Source organism: Pelecanus crispus, chromosome 2, assembly GCF_030463565.1.
Source record: "Pelecanus crispus isolate bPelCri1 chromosome 2, bPelCri1.pri, whole genome shotgun sequence".
Classification (NCBI taxonomy): domain Eukaryota; kingdom Metazoa; phylum Chordata; class Aves; order Pelecaniformes; family Pelecanidae; genus Pelecanus; species Pelecanus crispus.
The window spans coordinates 142,904,085-142,918,395 of NC_134644.1; positions in this window are offsets into that span (position 1 = coordinate 142,904,085).

The following is a 14,311-nucleotide window of genomic DNA, read 5'->3' on the forward strand; positions in this document are numbered from 1 at the left end:
CATTCTTTAGGCAAAAGGACAACTAGCATGGGCAGGTAGCTCGATAAATGGGAAAACATAATTTCTACGCCAATTCTTGTAAAGAATATAAAATTAAAGGCCTTAGCCTATCAAATACAAATACGCACTGTAAAAATATTTTTCAGTTAAACATAACCTAGATGAGTGCACATCTCTGGATAGATAAGAATACCACTGCCTTCATACTGGTATCAAATATTTGAATAGTTTGCATATAAACAAAATCTTTCTTTGTTGTTGAGTCCAGGCCTGCTTTACTCTAAAGCAAGGATATTCTTAATACATCTTTTTTTTTTTTTTTTTTGTCTTTCTTCCTGTAGGATAAACTGTAAGAAACACACTTCACTCATTGACCAGTCTGGGCTGATGTGTATTACAGCAACAACCCAAAATTTAAGTAAGAATGTTGCATGCAATACCTTTTTCCTTCATTTAATTACACCAGCTACAAGAACAAGACATCCACTTCTCATCTTTCCTACTCCCTTCCAACAGAGGGTACACTAAAACCGAGGTCTGATCCTTCGTCTCTTACACAGCCCAGCCCTGAAGTCCAGTCAGCGCTCAGGATGAAGGATTGAGTGTTTTGGGCGATGTATCGTCTGGGGCAGCAGGTCTCAGCCGTGAGACCACAACCCCTGCGGAGCCATCCATGCCTCCGAAGTGGTGTGCCGCAGCGCACCGTCGAGAAGCGGTGGTAAGAACGAAACGGGGCTGGTAGGGTGGCCGAAAAGGCTCTCATGACGGGGAAGATGGTGGCTGGAAGCGCAGTTTGCAGTGGCCTCCTCCCTGGCACAGCTTGCTCTGGTGTTTCTGTAAATTCCTACTGCCCTCATGTGAGAGAGCAGCTGCTGCTCCCGCCCTGCTGCCCGAGCGTGCAAGACGCTGAGCGAAAGCGCAAGAGGTGCCAGGGCCGGAGCTGCAGCAGCTCTGGCTGAGCGAGCACAGGTACCACAGCCCTCCACTTGGCCTCGGTGGGCCCAGGAGTCCAAACTGGTCCCCCAGCGCGTGCCGGGTCCCCGCCTTGGCCACAGCCCCCCAGCCTCTCTGCTCCTGGGGCCCTGCAGCTCAGCACTCCTCCGTCCCGCGTCTCGGGTTTTTGGAGAGCAGGAACAAGACAGGAGACAAATACATGCTGAAGGAGATGGGAGCACCTTTGGCTCCTGAAGCTTGTGGGTTCCTAACTTAAGGGAAAAGGATGGAATTTAATTGATTCAAGATACAGTGTGCAGCTGTATGAAAATGCATAGTTTGTACGTATACATTCATTTACAAAGATCAAAGGAAGGTTCTTCGCTATGTATTTTAATCACCATCTGCTTTCAACAAAAAAGCGGCCTGACGAGGCTACAGGAGACCAGTTAAGCACACAGCTTGTGAGTTAATGGTAGCTGAATGGCATTTCCCAAATAAAGAATTAGCTTCTTTTTCTTCCTGCTTTCTTGAGATAATTTTAAGTAGTTTTTCATTCAAAGACTGTTGTTTCTGCAGTAATGTATAACAGATTTGGGGATTTCGAGAGATTCCAATTCAACCGTGGTTATCTGAGTATTGGTGCACCCTGCTCTGAGGTTTATTAACAAGTATAAGTCCTGTAAGACAAACGAGCAAACCAACAGAAATCGGGCTTTAAATATGGTGTGTGAGCTAGATTGAAACACGATTCTTTTAAAACGCGGAAATTCTAGTGCAGCAGCGAGTAGTGCTTTTTTGGCAACAGCTGAGCTGGTATTTAGAAAATTCTGTGAGTTTGCTCACTTTTGCTTTTATTTCAGTTAACACTTTGGAACCTAGCTGCTTCCCATGAAGAATGTCTGTTGTCCTGAGCATCCCTGAATGTACAACAGTAAGGTACCAGGCAGGATGTGCTTAAAGACAAAGGGAAAGCCTCGGTTTAAATGATCTCTTTTAATCTTGTTTTCCATTTGTGCTTCTTCTGAAGAATCATAACTTTCTCACTTGTGGTACTTACTAAAACACAGTGGTTTGCTATTAAATGTAACTTTAACAAAGATTACTGCTTTTTACTAATCAAGATGTTCTACAAATATTTAATTCAGCAATGAATCAACTTTTTTCATGATACTTCATGTTCTTAATTTTTACTTAGGGAAAAAAGTGGTTAATGCAGTCACTAGATGACTTGGATTCTTCCTTACAATTTTTATTCAACTGTATCTATGAAAATTGCACAAAAGCATTTTTGAAACTAGAAAAAATATAATAATCAGCTAATCAGGATTCACAAGGAGGAGAGTAAATTTATCAAAGCATATTTTGCCATCTAAGTGAAGAAACATTGCCTGCAGCCAGTGAACTGATCATTCACTGGGAAATGAAAAAGCAGACAAGGTTTTTTTCCATACAAACAATGAATACTAGAAGTGCAAGAGGATGAGATTTGCTCATTCTAAAACGCAGGGACCAGAAACAAACTATTCATTACCTGAATTATTTGAATAACTTGAGAAAAAAAAATTCCTTCTCAGTATTTAGAAAAAGTTACTCTGTCCAAAGCTGGTTTAGTACATTAATAAAACTCAGGAGCCAGCGCTTAGAAAATTAGTAATTCAGTAGTCTTTCTCTGAAGTTTCAAGTGCAAGCACATACTTCTTAGAATTTTAATTCAATTATTTTCATAGACTTGTAGTCATTAATATACACATTTCTAATTTTGCAAATGTTTTTAATTTAAGAAAAAGGTTTGAAATGTTTGGAGCATCACAGCTTGTACTGAGACTTACTCCCTACATATCTGAAGTCCACTGGAAGTGCTTTTGGTTCAGCAGGCAGAATCAACTCAAATGCAGACACAAAGATTTTAACACTTTTTTTGTATAAAGTAACAGCAAAATCCTTAGAGGAATTTTCGACAGCCTGAGTCTGTGTGTTTTTGATCTAGCACTAAAACATTTTCAGGGGCAATAGATTGCAGAGGCTTTCTGATGAGTTATGGCCAAGGTACTCGGATTTCTGGAGTTCTCCCCAGCTGCTGGCGCTACAGGGAGACAGTGAGAGTTTAACAAAGGTCTGCATGGTGGCATTTTGTTGTTCTGTGGTTTTTTATCTTACGAAAAATAAAAGAAAAAGCACCTGCTTCCAATAAACAGTTTTTTGCTATGTGGAAGTCACTAGTAGTGGAAGTACCTTATCTAAATCTGCTGTGCTGGCCCACAGACTGCCCCCAGAGGGCAGAATCAAATCAGATAAGGAGTATCATCTACATGTAAGAGTCTTCTAAGCTTTCCTTCAAACAGACATGAAAATACAGAAACTACTCGGGCAACAGAATTGTTATTTGTGCTGCCTGATGGACCGCCACCTTGGAGTAGGCCTGTCACTGCTCTTGCTCCTCAGCCAAACACAGACTGAGTTTTCAGAGACACCCTGTGCTTAGTGCAAAGGTTTTAAGCATTTTTCCACAATTGCAAGACCTGTGCAGCGCTGTGCAGCACTCATCTCTGTGGTAGGATGGATGTATAGGTAACATTAACCTACGCCTTCTCTTCAGCACAGGTATCGTGGTGCTCACCAATGTTAAGCACGTAGCTTGCACACCACTGGCAGCGTGCCTGCCGCGCTCCAGGGACTCCTGTTAGTCCCTGAAAGGAGACAACAGCTTTACAGCATGCAGAAATACCGGGATCCTGCACATCTTTTGTACGTGAAACTGAAGCTTGATTAAAAATGGCAAGATGATGCATTTGCAACTCAAGGTGAGACCGTACTCATGCTATTGGAGCAGCAGTTAGCTTTTACCTATGGATGTGGAAGTGAAAAAGCAGAATGTCTGAAAGTCTCTTAAAAGGAACAGGGGATTCTGGGAGGTGGCTGACAAAGAACTTTTGCAGGGATTTCACACCACGGCGTCAAGGACTTCAGAGCTGTGCGTGGTCTGTGCAGACACGCGCTCGTCAGCCTGTGAGAGGGGAGCCAGGGATGGACTCACCCCGGGAAGAAAATGAGAGCATCGTTGTCTTTCCCTCTCCCCCTACTCTTTACTGCCGTGTGCTTCATTTTCCAGTCGCTGCAGGCTTCCGCTTTTCTAGGTGTGATTTGGAATAAAGAGTTTGGACAAAGTAAAAGTAAAAAAGGTCTTTATTTTTCAGTATACTCCACAAGATTTGAAGGGATTCTGTGCTGGGGTAGAGTAGCTGTTCTTTGCTTTAAAGCATTGAAACTGGCATCTAAAAATTCTTAAGCTAAACCACATGCAATAGTATTAGGGCTGTAAGTTTAACACCAAAACCAGAGGGAAGATGAGTTCTTCATTAGCTCATTTAGGAACAAGAAGATTGGCTTTAGGACACTAGTTCCCAAAATTAGAGGGGATGAAGGCAGGAAAAACCAAATGGAAATACCATTGTCAACCTGGAAGCGGGCCTGTAAGCTAAGAGTTTGGAGAGCTACTGTTTAAAGCAGGAAAATACGTACTCGCGTGCGGCTTCTGGCGGTGCCTTGTACTTGCACGAGTTCAGCCCCTCCAGGGACAAGGGGCTTCTCAGACTGCCCACGATACAGCACTGCATTAGCGTAGTGAAAAACTGTTTTCTTGGTAATTAAGTTCAATTGATCTCAACTTTTCTGTGAGCTCTTTTCATTTTAACCCGGCTTATTGAATATTTTTATACTTCTTTAAACTAGACTAGGCTAATTTTTTTAAGACCCATATCAATTAAACTAATGCTGGTTTTGCATATAAGCAAATCCAATGTCTAGAACTTTGTCTCCTGCTTATTCATATTCCATTTTAAACCATGCTATGCATTAATGTATTGAATTTACCAAATGGTAAATAATTTCAGAAGCTACATATTTCTCAATGTATCGTTAAAAACATCTCTCATCTAAATAGTTTATTTGCTGTATTTTATGGAACTTGCATTTTTATAAAAACATCTTAGTTTCATGGTTAATTTCTAATTAAACCTAGATTAACAAAACCCTTATTGTTTTGTGTATCAAAAATACATGGCCCAACAAGTGAAAAAATATATAAAGTGCAATGCAGAGCAAATTAAAGCTCAGTAATTTTACACTGAGTGAAAGAAGAAATGCTCTGGTTCTAAAAATAATAATTCAGAAAAAATGTTTTTAAAAAAGAACTTAAATTTACTTTCTATTCTCCAAAACAATATTTGATAAGAAACAAAGGAAGAACAATATATGTGGACAGGTATTTCCCTTTTGTGACTGAAGCCAGACAAAGGATGCACGGATCTAAATACTGCAGTCTTATGCAAGCAGAGTGTATTAGAAATCCCATAGTCACAAAAACTAGGCAATTGGGCTTTTGTTTTCCTACAGCTGCTTAGCTTGTGCTAAACTCCCCTCCCTTCTCTGATGGAAATACTTTTCTTAGATGAAATAATATATGAGTAGTAGATGACAAGAAAACATAATCACTTTTTTCAGAGTTGTTTTCAACGTAACGTGGTTGATGCTGACAACTGTCTTCCTTTGCTTATCTTACGAACCTTTACCTTCTCCCCAGCATTCCCATCGTTACTACACTGATGCTGTAATAAAAAGAGGCTGAAAAACTGCACTAGCAAAGCAGCTGACGATCTTTCCTATTTGCTACCATGTCTGGATAAGAAGTATACCCTGGTTTTCTGTGGCCCAGAGATCTCATGCAGAGATCACAACTCCCCACCCCCGCAATAAACCCTGCCCTGGCCTGAGATGAGGCTGAGCAACACCAGAGAGGCTCCAGGACGCCCCTGGGCTCTGGGGAGGATCAAGGTCCGGTAAGGTTGCTTTTCATGTCCCTTAACTCCTCCAGTATCTGCTTAGCGAAACCATGGCATAGTTGAGATGTAGTCTTAAGACTCATTGCGTGTAGGATTATTGATCTAACTCCTTTTTTTTCCCCTTACAGATTCCATTTCATATCAAAATCAATGCTGTCTTAACAGTATTCTAGTAGTGCTAAGCAACCAGCCATTAGTGGAGCTCTCTTGAGCTAGCTGCTGTAGGAATAGGTGTGAGTCCAGGCCCTTAATGAGACTCCAGCCAAGACAGCGTGGGATAAAGGCAGTATTATCATGCCTGCCACATGAAGAGCAGACGTACAAACCCAGCAAGCCACACACCGATCTAGCCTTTAGGCATTTTATATAGACCTACACTTTCAGGAGTGGTTCAAGCCAGCATAACCAGGGATATCTCTCTCTAGACCTGCCTCTGCTAGGGGGTAGGAACAGCTCTTTCAACAGCAGCACAAGCTTATGCTAACTTAACCTGCTGTGGAACTACAGTGTTAGGTGAAATGTGGAGATCTAAAACTAAAATTATATTCCCAAAACCCCGTGACTGACACAGATAATGTCTGCTTCCTTGCAAATGCAGTGGTGGCTGGTGCTGTGTTAGAAATGCCACTGGGAAGTGATGGGGCAATGGCCCCTTTATAAACGTCTACTAATAAAACACTTGCTTAGGAGGTGGAAGAGTTGGGAAGGAGTTGGGAAGGGCCTCCTTTACCTGGAGGGTCAAACTCACATTGGCCTGGTGTTAGGGCTCTTTGCTGGGTTTCAGCAAGTCTTGGGGAAAGGACTTAGTTAAAGTTACAGGGCTCTGCGAGAGCCAAGGTGGGAGCACGCTCCCACCAGCTCGTTGGGGAGCTGCAGCATGGCTCTGGGAGGAGGGAATCCACCACTTCTCATTTCAATACTGTAATTTACTCGGTGACCTTTTGTAACATAAAAGCTTTCCAACATGTTTATTTTAATCTCTGAAAGAAAGAATATTCTTCAGAAGAGCGTTCTGAACTGTGGGTCACAAATGAATGCAGATAACCACCTCCCTCAAGCCGGACACAACCAATGGAGCACTGGCTCCAGCTGACAGCACACGGACTACGGTGATGGCTCCCTTCACAACAGGTTGGCTGGATCCCATTCCGAGAAGCCTCCTTCTCTCCAGGCCTGGTATCAGTAGGATGGATTACAGGCTGAATACCATGTGCTTAACAGCTCTTAAATCTGTCACTGCCTGCCACTTTGGTATTAGTAGAAACTGAGCCAACATCTTCCAACAGCCAGGCAAACGTGCCTAGGTATGTATCCATCCCTCTCACAAAGCCTAATGGCAAAATTCTCTTCTCAAACACTCAGAAAGGGAGATTCACAATTTCATACTCCCAATTACAGTAGAAACAGTCATATGGAGGAAATCCCAAGTGCCTTCATTCTACAACTGTTACCCGCGTGAGCAGTCCTAGTCAATGCACTTATTCATGGGAATAATTGCAACTCTCCTGAGAAAACCTGTAAAGCTCCAAGGGCTCAGCTAGTTACAATGCTATCTGCATTTTGCTCTTAATTGTGTAACAAGACTTTTATCAGGCTTGTAATTTAAAAAAAAAAAAAGTGAAACAAAAAACTTCTGTAATTGATTGCTTAAGACTAGTTTCCTCCTACTGGGATCCAATTCTGAGCAATTTTGTTTCAGGTCTTACCTGACTGGCTCAAGCCTCTTTCGACTAATGTCTAAATTTGAGTTTGTCCTTTGGCCCTTTGCTAGAAGTCAGTCAAACAGGGAAACAACCAAACAGCCTTCTGTTTAACAGATCTGATTATTTCTGTCTTTCAGTTAATTCTAGACTGAGCATAAGACAAAAACAGTAAGAGAGGAGAAAATTATGTGTATGTCATTATTTAACAGCAAAAAAAAAAGGTGTAAGATACCAAGATACACCATACTTGGCAACTTGTATCCTGTTGACCCCACAGTGTAGGAGAGAATAAATATGTGAGCGGAGCTTTTAGTTTGATTGTTCAAACCCTTTTCATAACTGAACAACAAACCTTCAACATAATCTCTTCCTATATAACCTTCTGCTTGCATGAACTCTCCACGTAAGTTGGAGCAGATCATGTTGTGCAATCTCATTCAGACTGTACAGCATGATGAAGAAATCTCTCCATTTTAAAAGTTATTTTCAAAAGAATACAACTTCAAGCCAAGTATTGGTACTTTAGGAATGTCTTCACAATCAGAATACAAGCAAATAAAACCCAATAGTAAACCGCAAGAGACAAAGCAAACACTGAACACCGAAGTAGGCATTTTCATGACATCACGGGAAATTTCAGACTAAAATATCTCTGTAACCAAGGGCAATTATTTTTTTCTTTCAGTAATCCAGAATTTGTATAGCTTTGTAAAGGTGTTTTAGGTTACTTCTGCCATGTAAAACAACATACTACTATTCTATGTGATTTACAATTCCCCCTCTCCTCCTTTTGGTTCTGAAGAAATCCCAAATCCTGTTTCATAATGTATAATAAATGGCTATAAAATTATACCAACATTATCATTTCAGAGAGGTAATAAGATCCCAGTGCTATAAAAGTCAGTTTAAAAGAGTGCACATTTCGCAGTAATGCACAAACACACACCACTTGTTTCTGTAATTTAGCCCTTTGTAAGTATTGCACCTTGTTCATAAGGCTACTGTCTATTTTCTTTTAACACTAAAAATTACATATAGACAACACCATTTGTGGCTTAAAAGCACAGTATTCCTAAAGTTTTTAGGTAAACTTACTTATTTCCTTGCATACTCAGAGCTTCTATGCCTCCAGTTGCCTGGAGGAGTGTTGAGTGTTCAGGGAATACAGATGGAACTATATAAATTTAAATAACGTTACCTGCTTGTCATGCATTTTTTTTCTAATGTGCTCAAATAAGTTCCTTTGAGCTTGATGGCAAATACACACCTTTTACAAACCTAAGCAATGCTTTCACATGCTGAAAAGTACAGTTAAACTTGTCTTCTTTCTCACTTTCCTTTTGCAATGCAAAAAACTAATTAAAAAAAAAAGAATTCTCTAAATTTGTCTGGTCTTCTAAACACAAGATAAATTGCATAAAATCAGAAAGCGATAGATTGTCTTACAAAGTGCGTATTTCAAACAACGCTGTAAGAGTATCTCTCTTGCCAAGGCCTGATTTCAGAAGAGCATAAAAACGTGTGCCTAACTTAAGAAACACGGATGGTCTCATCAACAAACTCTGCAAGAGTTGTTAAACACATACTTGAGTGCTCTGGTGAATTGGAACCTACATTTTGTTGTTGGAACACCAGTAGTTCTACCTCTGTGCAGCCATACCTGCTAATTTATAAATTACGCGCACCCCTTCCCTGAAAGATTTGTCAGCATCGCTGTAAGAATTACTACAGTTAAATACTGATACTAAAAATTCTGATGCCAGGTGCTATTTACATTTTTAGGTCCTAATATTGATGATTCTGATTTTTATTCACTTCAGTATAAATATTTGGGAATTTGCAGAATGGAGTCCCTGGACACAGGAAAAAGAGTTGATAGAAAAATTATTACGGACCAAAAATAATTTCTTTGCATACAAATAAAGAAAAATTTGAGAATTTGCATAAAATACTAGTTAACATGGTTCAATAAAACCCTGGGTTTACTGAAGCTGATACCTTTGCAGATATGAGAAAAAGTGTGGTGGCATGTTTTCTTTTGATTTCATGTAGAATTAGCACTTTGCGAAGCGGAGTACTCAACACCTCCAAGGTATCATGCTAATGTATTATTTTTTTGCTTCCTGAAGTAATTTGGTAAGAAGTAATACAATGATAGACAAAGTATGCTTTGACCAAGCAACTATATAAACAAGAAGCCTTTATATTTACAGTAGATCCTGAAAACATTTATACAAATGTATAGATTTATATTATAATTAGGTTATGGTTCAGTCTCATTTTCTGTATTTTTACATCATCTCACATGTTTTTTTTTTTTCTATTTGGAACTTCATAAGCTATAGCATTAAGTAAGACCATGTTCACTAATTAGTGCTTCCTTCTAATTTTAATAATTCAAGTAGTGACATATTGCTCTTTAAATTCTGCCTAGAATAGAAAAAAAAAATCAATTTCTTAGCCATCTTCCATTCAAATAAACCTACATCCTGCCTTTACAGCCCTCTTATGTTCCCTGAGGAAATTTGTATTAACTACCTTTTTTTTTCCCCCTGTCTTCCCAAGGCAGTTTTTTAACAAACATTTTAGTAACTTTTGTTTATCTGACTACTACATATCATATACTAATTGCTGCAGGGTATAACATACTAAGATAAGGACTCCAAAGTCAAACCTGAATTTTTTCAGAGGATTGGCAAACGGTAAACAGTAACATTTAAACATGTGAAAATGTTCGAGTCCATCTTTAGCATTGAATTACATCAAGAATTCTGATTTAGTCTTGAAACCCTACCTTGTTAGTATAATATTGTGTATATGCCCAAGTAATATGAAAGCTGAAACAGCATTTCTATTGCTAAATTCATTTCCCTCAAGAGTATATTACAGATCTCACATTCAGATTCAAACACAGAAGGAAAAAAAAGTCTTGGTGTTAAGATGTGTTAAAAAAAAGCAGAACACTGGCTTGTAACTAAATTTATCTATTCCCTTACATTTCATTAGCTGACTGGCCAAATGCATTCTTGCTGTGAGTATGAGCAAGCATAGGAGCAAACCGTATTTTATTTTGCTTGGTGCCATCAGAAACAGACTGGTTTCTGTTTTCAGGGTCTTTCTGGATTGCTGTTAAAAATGGTCTGTGTGAAGCACAAAGAACATGATTAGTTTTTCATATTGAGGAATAAACTCAAAAAGTTGCAAGTGGAAGGCGCACGGCTTTAATCATGCATTCGGATAGAAGTGAGAGCATGGTCCACGTGAAAGCACTTAGTCTAACGTGGAAAAAACAGTTCAAGTGGGCTCTATCAACTACAGGCATACACTGGCTTTTTTGCAATTTTGAAGCTTATTAAGCTCCACCACAGATACAGACAAGGGCTGCTTACATGTAGCAGATACAGAATGCATTTAAACCCTCAGCTTGATTAATTTTTGCAGATACAGAATGCATTTAAACCCTCAGCTTAATTTTTGCTCATGACTTACTTTCTAGCTGTTTCGCTAAAGATGCCATAAAACTCTCCTAAACTTATACTAGAACAAAATCTCTGCTACGATGCTTTGCAACAGCCCACAGTTATCTACCAGAAAAATCCTGACAAATGCAGATTAAATCCCGTACTCCGTACAGGTCTCTGTTCCAGTGCTACCGCCTTCCAGGAAGATTAAATAAAGTGTAAATGTAAGACCAAGATAAGACTTTACAAACATTTCCTTATCAAAATATTTTTAAGAGAAGGTGCAGCACAACTTTCTCCAACAGATGACTGAAGTTTGAACCAACAGAAACAAGCCTCAGTGGTAACCTCTTATGCCTCTACACATGGCCAGCAAGCTTCTAATTTCATGTCCTGTTTTCGAGATGGTGTTTCAACATCTATCTGCAGGCAGGGGAAGAAAGCAATCGCTTTATATTGCCACACTTACAGCAACTGTCCTGAATTCTCGGCAGGGCCACTCTAGCTGGCCCCAGACCATAGCAAGAAATAGAAACCCGTCCCGACTCACGGAATCAGGATGAATAAAAAAATAAAAAGTCAGTGACAAGGACATCTAGGGTATGCCATGGAGCTGGAATCCGTTCTTACATGCAGGTTCTGCAAGAACTTTTGGCTAAAGCTTTGCCTCCTGTTGTGTTGCCTACTTATTTGTTCTCTTAAAAAGTGAAGGGGAGATGGAATGAAGAAAGCGATGTCAGCGATGGCGAATGGGTGCAAGGAATCTGTAGATCATTAGATACCAATCGTTCATACCAGGCTAATGATTTGGATAACGTAATTCAACGGACAGGCGTTCTACTCGGCTTATTCACACAAGCAGGGCTTATGGGTCTGGCTTACATGACAATGGACACCTGCTAGGTGACAACTGGTATTGGTTAAGAGTAAGTGTAAACCTGCAAACTGGAATGGAAGAGTTTTTGCTCACTTTGCATCTTGTGTATCCTGTTACATTTGTGCAAGGCACTACAGAATCAGGCACGTTGTTTTGGGTGGAAACCATTTTGTGACTAAGATGATCCGAGTTTGTAATGTCCAATAGCTGCTATTTCATATAGGAGCAGTTGGAGCAGTCACACTTCAAAAATTGCCATTAAAATTTCCCACTTCTAAAATTAACTCCTTTTCCAGATTTTTTTGGGGCGTGGGGTAAATGGGGAAGTGAGAAATAGCTTTGTTATAGCAAGAAAGCTCCTGAAGAAAAATATATGGGATCTATACAGTTATCTCCACTCCGATACTGATGTTGGCAATTTCTGTTACCAGCATCAATACTAGTAAGTGGTTAAACCCAATAAAATAGGTCCTTCCATTTTTATATCTCAGGGGGAGGTTTTTGGCTCTTGACATAAATGAACCCACGCCCCAACCCCTGCAGCACACAGAAGCTGCATGATGCATTCAGGCCGTTCTTTCCAACTTCTCTGGGAGGTCAGAGACAATGACCTGTGTCCCCCAAAGACACTGAAAATAAGGGAAATGGCGTGTACTGATGACGACAAATGACCAAAGCATTCAGGCTAGCTCTTCCTCCTCTTTTGGGGAGGCCGGCGCAGAAGTTTGAGATGAATCGGACGTTAGGAGGACAGCGATGCAGCTTAAAGCAACACCAAAGCAAGAGACTGAAAAATGGAAGAGGTCATTCCGGATTAGGCTGGGTACGGCCTGCACAGGAAAGGCTTCGCTGACATTTCTGTTCTTGCTGGGTGTGTCAGGAGGGCGAAGGGGATCTCGGCAGATGCCAAAGCGCTCGTGTGACATGAAGCCATCTGAGTTCAAAGCACGAAGCAACTGATGAACGCTTCACGCAGGTCCAGAGGGCTGTGCCGTCTCGCTATCACAGGCCGTGGCTGAGACACGGTAACTCACGGAGTGCCTACTTTTGAATCAAAATGCCACAGCTGTAAGATGCAAAAGTGATTTAATATAAACTGCCGATTAAAGGTTGTGTAAAAATACTGGTAATCTAGTTTTGTCCTGGCAAGATTCATCAAGTATCTTCTGTCCTCTGTTTTGGCAACACCAACTTTCTATCCCGAAGAGTTGTGGCTTTTGTGCCTATATGTAATCCATACCCAATCTGTACCAGAGGGCCATCTGATCTGGTGACAAAACCATTCTTCTGTGCAGAAATTTGTAAAGAATAATCTTATTACAATAACTCGTAAAGTGCCCTCAGGGAAGGTGCTCATAATGCCATGACATCATAGAAACAATATACAATCTGATACATTATTTAAAAAAAAAATCCTCCAAAGCAAAAAGGGAAAATATAAAAGGAGGGGAACAACAAATACATAGGCAAATACTGTCAGTCTAGCAATAGTCAAATTAATTATGGAAGGCTTTATAATTCGTCTCAGAGTGCTTGTGAAAATGGGGGGGGGCAAACTGGCAGGAGTATCTTGGAAAAGACCCAAATTTTCTAAGTTCTACCAAAGTAAATACACCAACAGCAAGCTTGGTGTTTTAAGATGAAATGACTATGAATTACTGTGAGGTATTTTACTAGGGAAATTGAAAAAAATACAACATCCAAAGAAAACCCATGACCCACATTTTACTAAGAGGAAAGACAATAAAACAGTGGCTATGTGTATCCACTGACCTTTAGTGTCTTGTTTTATAAAGAAAACAATCTTTCTCCTCCCTGTTGATGCCAGATTATATATATATATAAAAAAACCCCTTATATAATATATAGATATATCTTTTTTTTATATATATATATAAATATTCATCCACACACATGTATGTATTTCAGGGTCTTATCAGATTTCAGAGTCTATTTTCCTTTTCTTTTTTTTTTTCCCCAATGACTTAGAGAACACAACTGGGCAAAAAATCAAGTAATTGCGTGCATGCAAGCATATCTTGCCACTTGTGCATGCAAATTACACAATTTGTAAACAACTGCAGAAATAGCATGCTCAAATTAGGCATCTGATTGCCCAATTAACTTGTTCAAAGAAAATCAGATGATAACCTTCAGTAGCTCCTATTATAAATTTTACTTCTCAGTACTACTTTACTGAATTCATAGTGTATCTTCGCAACAACTGCATTGTTATTTTGTGCTTTTACATGGGCATAAGCAGTGATGCACGCTTAATAAAGCTATCACGTGAACTTTGGACCAGATTTTAGAAAGCTGTGAAGATACTCAGAGTCCCCTTTTTTCAGTGAGGATGAGCCAGCTTAGAAAATTTAAAAAAGAGAAAGATCTGGTGTAATTTCAAATGGCATTAAAAAAAAAAAAAAAATCCAGGAATCTGTGGGCCTCCGTGCCTGTATTAATAGGCAAAAGTTTTGCTTCTGTGTTTTTGTTCGA